Here is a 14,014-nt window from a genome sequence, read left to right as displayed (position 1 = left end):
AATTATACTCCAATAAAGATGTTAAAAAAAAAAAGTGTAGGCTTTGGAATTAGACAGCCTGGGCGTGCCACTTACGAGCTGTGTGACCTTTGGCAAGTTACTTAAGTTCTCTGTGCTTTACTTTCCTGATTTCTAAAATGTGGGTTGAATGGGTTAATATGTACAAAGATCATAGAACAGATTCTGGAATGTAGTTAAAGCTCTAGCAATATTAGTTGTTATTAATATCATCATTAATATTATTATTATTAATGATATAGTAACAATCACTTGAAATTTTAGTATGAGTGAAATCTTTCAGAAAGGATTTCTAGGAAATCAGAGACCAAAAATAAAAAATGAAAGAAAGAAAGAAAGGGAGAGAGAGAGAGAGGAAGGGAGGGAGGAAGGAAGAAAGGAAGAAAGAAAGAAAGAAAGAAGTCAGTCAACTAAAGTACCAGAGGTTTTTGTTTGTTTGTGTGTTTCTTTGTAGAATTGGTTCTAAGATGGAGGAGGCAGGGAGCAATTTTGAATCTCAATGGCAGGAAAAGGTAGTGGAAAATAAAGAGAGAGGGAGAAGCTTAGTTACATTCGCTCCTATGCAATCAGAGAGGGTCAGTGAGGTGCACTATTTCTCCAACACTTCAAAGCTGTAGATACTGTTTTTAAGAAATGGACTCAATCTCAAATAAAATGGGACAAATGTGATGCCAAGCCCAAATTAAAACAGGCAAAACAAGAGAAAATTCTGGGGATCTGGGATGGAGCAAGCCTACTGAGAGGGAGAAGCATAAGCCTTGGCATGCTGTCACTATGCAGTAAAAGATTGTGAGATAAATTTGTTGAATCACAGCAAACTAGCATTTGGAATTTGGGAGCTCAGAGGTTATGGGCAAAAGTTGACATGACCCGGCTCTGACAGAAGCATTTCCGCCTAGAAAATGAGGTGGCACAGAGCCATCAGGTCCAGCTCAAAGCTTCCAAGATATCAGAGGGGATGTGGACTCAGTGTGATGCATGGAAGTCCCTGGAGACACAAGAGAGAAGTTGCTCTCTGTGTAGCAATATCCCAAACCACCTTGAAGAGACTGAATGACAGTTTGAGCTGGATGAAATATGGCTGAACCTTCTTAATAATGATAGTGGCAAATGATGATGATAATGATAATTAAGTCATTTCTTTGTGCCAGGCCGTGTTCTAAGCTCTTCAAGTGTATAGACAACCCCTTGACCCAGGTACCACTATACATCCTGTATTTCAGATGAAATCTTTTGTGGCAGCAGAATCCTAAGATGACCCTCATGATCTCTGCCCCTGGGTATAATGCCCTGGCCAGTCCTTTCCGCATTAGTGTAGAAGGACCTGTGACTTGCTTCTAGTCAATAGAATATGGCTAAGGTCATGGATGAGGTATTATATTACTTCTTTGATTAAGCTATATTCTGTGGCAAGGGTGATGGCATGCCACTCCCTTCATTATGTTATTTTATATATCTATATCTATATCTAGCTATATAGATATTGATGGGTAGAGAGTTATATTTACACTTATGTGACTCTGAGAAGAGTCATTCTCACTTTCCTGTTAGCTTTAAAGAAGCAGGCTACCAAGAGTCCTACAGCCACAAGGAAGTGAATTCTACCAGCAATATGAATGAGCTTGGAAGCTGATCCTCCTCCAGTCAAACCTCTAGGTGAGACTGTAGCCTAGTGAGACACTGAGCAAAAGAGCCAGCTAAGTCATGTCCAGACTCCTGACCCATGGACACTGTGAGATAATAAATGTATGCTGTTTTAAGCTGCTAAATATATGGTAATTTGTTACACAGTAATAAAAAAAAAACAGTACACCTTTTGTCAAGGAATTAGAGCGATCGACTAGGTTCTATGATTCAGATAATCAGTCTCCCAAGAGGGCCAAACCAGAGTAGGACAAGTAAAACATAAGAGTTGAGGCCCCTTCCTTATATGGAACTATCTTAGTCCAAAAAAGTCTCTCTAGTTTTCCCATGATGCTTCTGAGACATTCTGAGCTCCTTATCCTAGTTAGTTAGTTGTCCCATAGCACTCGATACTTTGCTATCATACTCTTGTCTCATGTAGAACACTTGCTTATTTATTTGTTACTGCCACTGAAATATAAGCTAGTGAGGGCAGGGACTGAATTTGGCATCTTCAGCATCTAGCCCAGTGCATGGTTCTATAAATATTTGTTAAATGAAAATATGAACATGTGAATGAGCAAATAACTGACTGATGGACACGGCTAATAAAGGTGTCACAGCCTAGTGATTAAGGGTAAGAAAGCTGAGACATTAAGCAACATGCCTAAGATATGACTGTGGACAGGCTGGGACTTGGGACCTGGGCAGACCACCTAACACTTTCCCTCTGGCCCCACCCACCGCTTGGTCCCCACCCTCACCCCATTTAAGAAACCAGCTCACCCGCTCAGAGAGCAGGAGGGCCAGCAATGGAATCCGTTCCTTGTTTTTCTCCCTCGTGCTGCAGCATGAGTCCCAGTAAAGTCTTGCCTGAATTTCTTGTCTGGCCTCTAATCAATTTCTGTTAATTAAAGAGTCCAAGAACCCAGGGCATTAACATACTAGAAAGTGGTATAGATCAGGGATCTGCAAGCTTTAGCCCACTGGCCAAATCCAGTCTGTCACCCATTTTTGTAACAACCATGTGATAACAATAGTTTTTACATTTGTAAATAGTTGGAAAAGCCAAAAAATAATATTTTACAATGTTTGAAAATTGTAGGAAGTTCAAATTTCAGTGTCCAATAAAAAAAGTTTTATTGGCACACGGCCCTGCCAATTTGTTTACCTGCTGTCTAGTGGCTGCTTTTACACCTCAGTGGCTATTGAGTGGTTGTAACAAAAACCACATGGCCTGGACAGCTTAAAGTGTTTGCTATCTAGTACTTTACAGGAGAAGTTGCCTCTGGAGTCAGGCTGTATGGATTCCAATCCCAGCTTATTTCTCTGCTGTATAATCTTTTATTTTAAATTAATTAATTAATTTTTTTGGCTGCTTTGGGTCTTTGTTGCTGCACGTGGGCTTTTCTCTAGTTGCAGCGAGTGGGGGCTACTCTTCATTGCGGTATGCGGGCTTCTCGTTGCAGTGGCTTCTCTTGTTGCTGAGCACAGGCTCTAGGTGCATGGGCTTCAGTAGTTGCGGAACGCAGGCTCAGTAGTTGTGGTGCGCAGGCTTAGTTGTTCCGCGGCATGTGGGATCTTCCCGGACCAGGGCTCGAACCCGTGTCCCCTGCATCGGCAGGCAGATTCGTAACCACTGTGCCATCAGGGAAGTCCCGTCTGCTGTTAATCTTGAATATCAGTTACATTTTTTTGTTTTCTCAAAATGGAGACAATTACCTAGCTCTTAACACAGTGGTGAGAATCATTCTCGTGCACAAAGGAAGCTTCCGATCAATGTCAGTTTTCATAATTACTATGCCATAGAATATCCAATTCCTGTTATGAAATTTTATTCTGTGGGAGAAACAGTTGTGCTATTTTAGATGGCTATCTGGTGTTTCTGGATACTTTTTGATTATTTAAGATTCTGGTGACCAGATTATTTTAGTTAAGATTCTGGTACAAATGACCTTTGTACCCACTGAACTACCATCTTCTGCCAGTCCCTGCCAGGCAGAACAATACCTTTCCCAGGCTTATTTGTGTGTGTGTGTGTGTATAATACATATTGCATTTGGAGGATGAGTCTTCCTTTGGTAAAATGCCCTGCTTTGAAAGCTTCATGACAAGACAACATTGGAAATTTGGACTCATATATGGGGCCAGGTTCTCATCTACAATATATTGTCCTGGGAGCCAGCATTCACATGACTGTCTCCTGGGAGCCAGTGAAGAAGACGATAAGGTAGTATTGCCTATGAATTATCAGAGTTAAAATGTTTTCCACCAGCCTTCATAGCACCCGAAATTCTTCTATTGTATATTCATTACTTGAGCTCTCAAGTTATTTTAGTCTTTAGAAATATTCTAGCACCTAGTGGAGTGCCAAGGATATTGTAGATACATGAAACTGAGCAGGATTGTCATGCTAGTGGGTGGTCCAATGAAGCGTAAATGTCTCAGAAGAGATGAATATTCCTAAGGAATCTCACCTCTTTTTCTCTCTGTGAGGCCCTGATGGTGGTTGCATTTTCAGAGGAAAGTGACCAAAGGCAGAGAGAAGTCTTACTACTGGCATCTGAGAGTAAGAGACTTCTTCTCCCAGTTCAGCTCTCATCCATCCCAACAAAGCTTCATCAGAGTTTCTCAAACTTTAGTGTGTCTAACAGTAATCTGTAGAACATGTTAAGAGTGAAGATTCCTAGATCTCAACCCCAGGGATTCTGGTTCTGCAGCTCTGGTGTGGTGGCTTTTTCTTCCTTTAAGAGCACCCCAGGTGACTCTGATGGAAGTGGACTCTGGACTGCACTTTGAGAAAGTTTGACCTAGGTGTAATTGACTTTCAAACTCTGTGAGTTCAACCATAAGTAGACAGTGATTGGCTTTTGCCAGTGTCCCTTTTTTGTGATTGATGATCCCAAAGGTGACTTGTAGTCCCACCAGAGAATCTAACTTCTGTAATCAGAGAACCAGTTAGCCCTAGGGTTCTTCCAAGCCAGAGTGTTGGAGGTCTAGCCATTAGGCTTTCTGGTCAGATAAGTGTGCAGTCAATGACCTGTACATCAAGCACCTTGTTCAGGCCATAGCACAGTGCCTCTTTTGGCCTTTGGAAATGATAGTTAATGCCTCCTGGTCATTATACTCTTCTCCAAAAAGGTCCTCAGAAGGAAAGTGTCACTGAAGCAACGACCACTGGCTTCCATAAAGAATCTCATCCAAGGGCCAGACTCTCACATACTGGAGCTAAAACAGTCAGCCGTAGAGGCTTATAAACTTCAAAATAAAAGATTCCTTGTGGCAGGGAAGCATTATAAATCTTGCTGAGAACTTGAAATGCTGGTTAAACTCATTATTTGCTGTTCAAGACTCTCCTCTTGCAGTTTTTATCCTTTGTTAAATTTATAATCTCTAACTCCTTAGCCAAGATCCAAGCCTTTAGGGAGGAAGCAGCCAGAAGATTTAAAATTTATCCTGTCTCCAGGGATGTTAATGGTGAAATAGACTTTGGTAATATGTTCTTAATTGTCACCATAAATCAACATCGTACGATATAAGTTTGCCCATGCAAATTGCCAGTTGGAGAGGAAAATGCTTTGGAGACAGCTGTAACTTTGATGAGACAAGTGGCCTGTCTCTGGAGATGTGGCCCAATAAACATACTAATTCACTCCCTGAATACCTACCTACCTGCCATGCTCTTTACCCTCTGATAAAGTACTCTCCTGGCTGAGGGAAGAAGCTCCTAAGTGTTGAGTGTTGAAATTTCAACACACAGAGAGAAGGACATTCTTGCCCCTGGGCTGTAGTTTTTCACTGAAATCTTCTGTACCTTAGGGATTGTTCCTTTAAATGTGTCCTCTGGAATATGTCAGTCAGCTTATGCAGTCTTTGAGAGTTTCTCTAAGGAAATCCCAATTATTTTTTCTTTGCATGCATTTCCTTTCCAATTAATTCACCCATCAAACCCATGCTGCATACCTACTATGTGCACTGTTCTTGGCACGCAGCTATAGCAGAGAGTAAGATAGAAAAGATCCCTACACTTATGGGCCTTATATTCCAGAGGAGAACAACAGACAACTTATTTTTATGAATAAAAATATCAGGCTCTTTTGGGTTGGGTGGTTAAAGTAGTCTTATCTGAAGAGTTCAAATCTGAGACCTGAAGGAAAAGAAGCAGCCAGGCACAATCCAGGGGAAGGGTGATAGAGGCCAAGGTAAATCAGGGACCCTAAAGAGAATAAGGTTGGCATATTTGATACACAGTAAAAAGGCAAAAGTGGCTGAAGTACGAGTAAGAGGCACAGTGCAAAGAGATGAGATTGGAGAGAAGGGCAAGGTCAAATCCTAGAGGGCTGGCAATGGGCAGTATCCTAAGCATGAAAGGGAGCCCTGTAGGTTTTAATGACATGGTGTAATTTTAACTTTAAAGTCCAGTTCATTCTGCAGAGAATGACCTGTAGCAGGACAAGTGTGGAAGCTGGGAGGTCAGTGAGAAGACTCTAGCAGCTTTTCAGGTGAGAGATGATGACCAGGATAAGAGGGGTGAAGAGAGGATGGAGGGAAGATGATGGATTGGAGGGAGTGGAAGGAATCAAGAGTGACATTTCAGTTTTTGGCTGGAGCAACTGGGTGCCTGATGGTGCCATTTACTGAAATGGGAAAGAGACAATTTGTTTTTGCTTGGGGTTTTATCTAGGGGATAGGAACTCAACAGTTCTGTTTTGGTCTTGTTAAATTTGAGGTGACTAGAAGACATTGAAATTGGGCTGCTGAGGGCCTCCCTGGTGGCGCAGTGGTTGAGAGTCCGCCTGCCGATGCAGGGGACACAGGGGACGCGGGTTTGTGCCCCGGTCCAGGAAGATCCAGGAAGATCCCACATGCCGCGGAGCGGCTGGGCCCGTGAGCCATGGCCGCTGAGCCTGCACGTCCGGAGCCTGTGCTCCGCAACGGGAGAGGCCGCAGCGGTGAGAGGCCCACGTACTGCAAAAAAAAAAAAAAAAAAAAAAACAGAAATTGGGCTGCTGAGCCTGCAGGTCATAAATGAGCCTGGAGCTCAAGGGACAGAGTGAAAACCCTTATGGGTGATCTGAAAGGCTCGCAGCTGAAGGACAGGAAACTGACAGCTTCCGTTAGCACTGACTTTATTATTACAGATGATTAGCCAAGCCCCGACCTAGCAGGGGCACTGAGCAAGTAAAAAACTAGACCATTGAAGGCCTCGACTTCAAGCTACCCCCACTTATGTATCTAGCATCTCACTTGTGTTCTTTCATGGTGTTTCCTGTATGCAGATTACCAATTTTTTCATTCAACAAATATTTCTTGAGCACCTACTATGTACTGGACACCGTGCTAAGCTCTTGGGAAAGAAATATATGTGTCCCTGCCATCTTGACCTGCTTTGTCAACTAAGTTATAGTTGTCTTAGGGAGTAGTTTTATAAGGTTCAAGAGACCAAGATTTTGATCCCAGCCCTCAAACTTGCTAGTTCTATATTTTTAAGCTGATTTTGTTTTTTAAGCTATCATATAAAGTGATTTTTTGGTATTTAGTTCTATGAACTCTAACACAAGTATGTATACATATAACCACCACCACGATCAGGACACAGAACAGTTTCCATTCCAGGAAATTCCTCTTATAGTCATGCTCTACCCCTACTCTTGAGTCACCTCAGTGTCGGGGGGAGGGAGTTAAGTTATTTCTGAGTTCTCTCCCACATTTCAGACTCTCTGACCTATGATCCCCGGTGTTTGGTTCATGTGGACAAGGTCACAAAAGGTGCATCACTGGAATGAGAGGAGAAATACAAGAAGAAGCTGAACTTAGACAGGAGAATACATTGAACCAGAACAGAGGTGGCCTCAGAGAGGAGGAGAAGAAGAATGACTGAATCCAGGCGCTGTTCGCCTAGAATATATGCTTGTTTTGATGGAAGGGCTGCATTTTATCCCTGTGCTGTCATCCGGGAAGCAGGGACTAGAAACTGGTTGGTGTGCATGGATAGGTGAAGCCATATACGCTGGAAGGTAACCAGGTAACCCCAGCATGAGGAGACCTCAAAGTTACTGAGACAAAGTTTCTACCTTCCCTGTGCAATGAGCTCTGAAAATCAAAAGTAAGTTCAGTTTTAAAAAATTATGACATTTCTTGCTTATCTCTTTTGGACTCTGATTTTTACCCAAGACAAAGAATAACTTTAGAGGGAAAATTTAGTTCCTTGTCATTGATCGTGAATGTGCTGAGGCAGGAAGTAGAATTACACACAGTTGCAAGGTTGTCAAGTAAACTTTTGAGGCTGAGGGCTGCATGAATTTACTGAAAGGGTCTTCCCATGAATACCTGATGCATAGAGAAGGGAGAAAGAAAGCAGAATAACCATCACCAGGCTTGCTTGTGGTGCTGAGCAGACCACACCAAGGACGTGGGTCGCAAGTCAGCATTTTGCCTTTTTCCTTGGCAGGCTCCTTTCCCTGAATTGTATGGCACATTAAACTCAAACAATAACATCCTTCAGGACCCATAACGGTGCATCATTATATAAGTTAAGGAGCTAATTAAAGGGGGGCCCAGTCTCCCTGCTTTCATTGTACTGAATCACCTGTGCCCCATTTCAGCCAGTGTTTTCAAGCCAGAAATTTGCCCATAAAATGATCTCACATTAGTCCAGCATGTTGGGTTTCATTTCCTCTTATGCAGTGATCTATTAGTAATTGGAGAAGACATTACAGCAGAATAACTAATTGAACATATATTAAACGACGTTGGAGTCGCACTTGGGCTGAGGAGACGTGCACGTGTCATGTATTTAAACTCTTGAGAGGGCAAAGCATCCTTTCCCGGCAGCTGTCCATCCTCTTCTGGAGGCATGGGGTTCTTGTTGTCGCATATCCTCTTTTTGTAGGTGAAATGCAGACCCTGTAAAGGTCAGACCATCTGCTGAAATGTAAAAGAAGTTGGTGGCAAAGTCAGGGTGTCACCAGGAGGGTTCTAACTGTCTGATGAGGGGCTTCACAAAGTGGCCTTTATTTTGGGGAGAGGTTTATCATTGTCCAGGACCTCCCAAGCTCAGAAACTCTCCGTATCAGCACAGGAGAGCAGAATATTCTCTCTCAGGGAGAGAGCTTGATTCAATCAAGCTTGCACACATGGAGAAAACACCCAATTGCCAACATAGTCGTTTAAAAGGAGGAAATATGACAGCCTGGAGGCAGGGTCTCTGTGTTTAGTTGCACAGAAAGTGTCCTGCATAATTCCAGGGGGTGCCATTCATATTGGGTTCTTGCCAAGGGCATACTTTTGTCTCCTGGACAAAGCCTTGTACCCTAGAAGGCAAGTGACCACTTGGTTTTACAGGTGAAGAAACAGAGGCCAAGATAATTTGGTGATATACCTAAGAAATAGATTGACCTAGTGGTAGAACTTGGGCTCAAACCCAGGTCTTCTGGTTCCTAGTCCAGTCTTACCTCTCACTGCATGTTGACTTTTTAGGTTACATCCCATGTGACTCCATTTATGTAACATTTGTGAAATTACCTAATTTTAGAAGGGGGGAGCCAAGGTTTAAAAATGGGGAGGGGTATGGGTTGGGAGTGAGGTGGGGATAGTTATAGAAGACCAACCTGAGGGATCCTTGGGGTGATGAAAATGTTCTGTATCTTTATGTGATGGTGGATACGTGTACCTACACATGTGCTAAAATTGTATACCACTAAATACACCCCCCACCCCACAAATTGGTATAGATAACAATGTGGAAATCTGAATAAGACCAGTAGATTTTATCACTATCGATATCCTGGTTATGATATTATACTATAGTTTTGCAAAATGTTACTACTGGGGAAAACTGAGCAAAGTGCACACACTGTATCACTTCTTACAACTGCACAGCTATAACTATCTCAATAAAATTTCAATTAAAAGATAAATGAACTGAAGTTCACTATAACAACATTGGTAAGTCCCAGTGATGCTGTTTACTTTTCTCGTGTTTGTAATATTTATTTAAAAATTCCTTAAAAACACTGTGATATTTTTATTATGAAACTTTTCAAACACACAAAGTAGAAAAGACAGTATAATGAACACCCATTTAGCTCTCACATAGCATTTGTTAGCATTTTGTCATATTTTTCTAGATCATTTTAAAGTAAATATAGAAACACTTCACCCCTAAATACGTGAATCTGGATCTCCAAAATATAAGATCATTTTCCTGTATTACCACAATACCGTTATCATACCTAACAACATTAATTCCTTAATATCATATAATGTTGGTCCATATTCAAATTTCTCCAGTTTTCTCAAATTGTATTTTATAATTATTATTTTAAAAAATCAAACAAGAATAATGGGTTGCATTTGGTTTTTATGTTTCGTACAACCCTTTGAGCTAGTGTCCATGTTCATACGTTGATTACAATATCCCTGATAACACAAGGACAGCCTTGGGATGGCTATGTTTTTGGCAATGGTGCTCCAAAAGACTGTCTTGAAAACCCTTCACTCACGGGGTTCTTATTAAAGCTACCTTAACTTTGTAGGGTGCTATTTACCTGATGAGTTTGTTATCTCATTTGATTCTCTTAGCAACACCGGATGCCCCAGTTTTCTCTATTATAGATGAGATAATATGAACTTTCAATCAAGATAAGTAGTTAACGAGATGCTTCTTATTATCCCTAATTTACAAATGGAGGAAACTGAGTTTTAGAGAGGTGATGGCTTTCCCAAGGTCACCATTAGTGACAGAACCAGACCCACTGGTTCAGTCATCTTTCTACGGTGCCAAGGACCACACAAGAGGAGAAAGGGAAGCCATGACACCCCACACCGAGTTCAGCCCAGCAGGTTCTGGGAGCCCCACTAACCACCACGTACTTGAAGGTGTGGCAGACTTTCTTCCCTTGCTGTCAAAGGCAGAAATGGGATTTACCCAACGCAACTAGAGGACTGGAGGGCCGGGCTCCATCTGCATCTCTGCTCTGACCCACTGTATCTGCAGGTGCGGCTCATCCCCTGCCCACATCCCCTCCGGCTTCTATCACTTCCGTAGATGTTGGTTTAACCTTCAACGTCTGGCACCAGTGTCTCTTTGCCTGAAGGCTCTCTGTGGTCACCAGAGCCCGCTTTGTCCCTGCTCACAGGAGGCTAGGACTGGGAGGTTAATTCCTCAGGAGGAGCCCCCAACCGATGATGAGTGAAAGTTGGGGAACAATACATGGCTCTCGGGTGTCTCTGTGGGATGACTCTGAAGTGCATCTTTTGCCCTGGTCCCAGGTGGGCCAGCGTGGCTAAACCCCAGTTGTCCACAGTGGTGACTTACATGCTACCATACCCTTTGTATTGGTTTCCTTCCCTTCCCTGTCTTACTTCTCTTCCCCCTCCTCATGTGTCCTTGGATCACCTCCTAATAAATTACTTGCACTCGAATCCTTACTTCAGGAGGAACCCAAATGAAGACACTTCCCTAAATCTTTGTCTCGATCCACCAGGAGATGTGGCATTTGTTTTCCTGGGCACACAGTTCATGCTGACTCACTAAGTACATGGCTTGGGATGAAAAAGAGATTGAGAACCCAGGATGAAAGGTTTTCTCCCAGCATGAAAGCTCAATGGCCTGGGTTACAGAGAGTTATCTGTCGTCAGATCTTGCTTGGAAGGAGAATGAGATCCCTAAAGGTAGAATACCCTTAGAAGATATTTCACCATATCCATTAAGAGAGGCCTGTAAATTTTAGGATTATTATTCTGTTTTGGGAACTTTGCAAGTACAATATTCCTTTTTTTCTAGGGGAAAAAATGCTTGCATAAAACTCTGCTTTTAATTAACAACATGTAGTTAAACTAATATTGGTTCATTAGGCAGAGTGAGAACTTTCACTGATGGCAACTTTCAAAGGGAGAAAGTACCGATATGATCTGTGTTGACCAGAAAGCATCATTTCTCAAGCAGCTTAGCAGAGGTAAGGCTGGGCAGATTTATTTAGATCATTAACCTCGGGCTCTTAAACTAGAGCCCAGTGCGGGGTTTGTAGAACGGCTGCCTTGCCCACACTGGGGTACTTTGCTTCCCAGTGGAAAAGAGAAAATGATGGAAAAAACAGGGCACTGGATTGCTACTCAAAGAGCTTTGGATGGTACGTGTCCCCTCTGGCTTTATCTTCCTCCTTCCAGAGCTGGTTGGGTTTGCTGTGCATTAGAACACATCCCTTCTAGGCTCAGACATGCCTCTCTTTCCTTGATTTGGGATGGTTTATTGGCCAGTCTGTGCAGAAAGGCTGCAATAAGGATTTCTGGCTATAGCAACAGGGCAGCAATTTAATAATCTGAAATCCCAGGCAGATCTACCCAAAGGGGAAATAAAGAGTGCAAATCGACAAGGGGTTATTCGACCTTTCCCAGGAGATGCAGGGGTAGTGGAGGTGGCACAGCAGGTTTAGGGGGATGGCTACAGCTCAGTTTTATTACTTTATTGGCTCATGTGCTCAGAATGTTGGAAGTCTGACATTTTAAAAGTGTAATTTTTCACCTTTTGGAATAATTTTATATGTTCTGGAAATTTGTAAAGATGGCACAGATCATTCCTGGATACCCCTTCCCCAGATTCCTCTATGGTTGACATCTGACATTATCCTGGTACCTTTGTCAAATCTAAGAAACTAACATAAGTGTATTACTATTAGCCAAACTCCAGACTTTATTTAGGTATCACCAGTTTGTCCAGTAGTCTTTCTTTGTTTTTTCCATGACCTTGAGAGTTTTGAAGAGTAGTGGTCTGTCCTTGATTAGGGCTTCTCTGGATTAGACTGATGTGGAGGGTTTGGAGAAGGACACGACAGAACTGGAATGTCCTTCTCATTTTGTCATGTCGGGGGTACATGCCATCAACATGACTTGTCACTGGTGAAGTTAATCTGGTCACTGGAGTCTGATTTTTAAATATCTGTTTTCCATTTTCAGGGCAGGGATATGGCGGGTGGGGATGCTCTTTTAGGGCAGTAGGATCTTAGAGTTGAGTCAAACAGCACATTCTCGAAGAGGAGGGGGACAGCAGATCTGGGGCAAGGAGGCAAATTTAATGAGAACCAAGATGATTCCATTCCACTCCTGGCCACCATGGAGCCACTGGAAGCAGTCAAACAAATGGACAAGATATATGAAATAACCGTTTTCCAACATTGGCCTTTGAATATTCATAGACACTTTATGTATAATACTCAAAAACTGGGAAAACCCAAATGTCTTTCCACGTGTGAATGGATAAATAAGTAGTGGTGGATTCATACAATGGAATACTCCTCAGCCACAAAAAAGAATAAATTACCATTACATGCAACAACACTGTGAATCTCCGTTTCACTCTGAGCAAGAGAAGCCAGACACAAAGGAACACGTACTGTATGATTCCATTCACAGTAAATCCTAGAGCAGAAAAACTAATCACTAGTGACAGGACTGACCACAAAGGGGCATGAGGACGCTCTAAATTTAGTGTTTTATATTTGATTGGGATGGTGGTTATATGGGTATATACGTTTGTCAAAACTTATAATGGATACATTTTGTTGTATATAAATTATACCTTCATGATGCTGATGTAAGAAGAAAATAAGGACAGAGTCAGGAAAGTAATTTTAACCCTAAGTTTTAAAGAGAGGAAAGGGGATGACAACAGGAGAGCAGGAAGGGAGGTCAGTACCTGGGAATGTCAAAGGCAAGATGGAAAGAGGTAGAGGAGGGGACATGGGGAGAAGTTCAGACCAGGAATTTGAACCCCTCCAAGGGCACTGAGGCCCCAGTGTCTTACAGGCCTGGCATCTCTCCTTCCTACTCCTAACCAAGTCTCCCCACCGTCCTCTCTCACAGCACTCAATATTAAATTAGTCTGTATCCCTGACTATACCGTGACTCTCATTTTCTTAATAAGATGGTTAAGGGCTTCCCTGGTGGCGCAGTGGTTGAGAGTCCACCTGCCGATGCAGGGGACACGGGTTCGTGCCCCAGTCTGGGAGGATCCCACATGCCGTGGAGTGGCTGGGCCCATGAGCCATGGCCGCTGAGCCTGTGGCTCCGCAATGGGAGAGGCCACAACAGTGACAGGCCTGCATACCGCAAAAAAAAAAAAAAAAGATGGTTAAATACTTTTTTTTGGCCAACTTAAAAATATAAACTAGAAATACAGATAGAAAGTCAAATGGCTACTTACATTTAATTCATTTAGTTTATATGCCAGTTTCAATTTGTATATAAAAGAATAGGTTATTTTAGAACATGGCTTTTTTCTTACACTCCCTGTTCATGAAACAATTTCATTTGTACTCTATCTGTGCATGGCGTCTGTGTCTCTGTCATTCCCTCAGTCACCCAGAAGAGTTAT

This window comes from Mesoplodon bidens (genome assembly GCF_964165515.1).
Source record: "Mesoplodon bidens genome assembly, chromosome: 15".
NCBI classification, from domain to species: Eukaryota; Metazoa; Chordata; class Mammalia; order Artiodactyla; family Ziphiidae; genus Mesoplodon; species Mesoplodon bidens.
Note: the sequence above shows the minus strand (reverse complement) of the source record.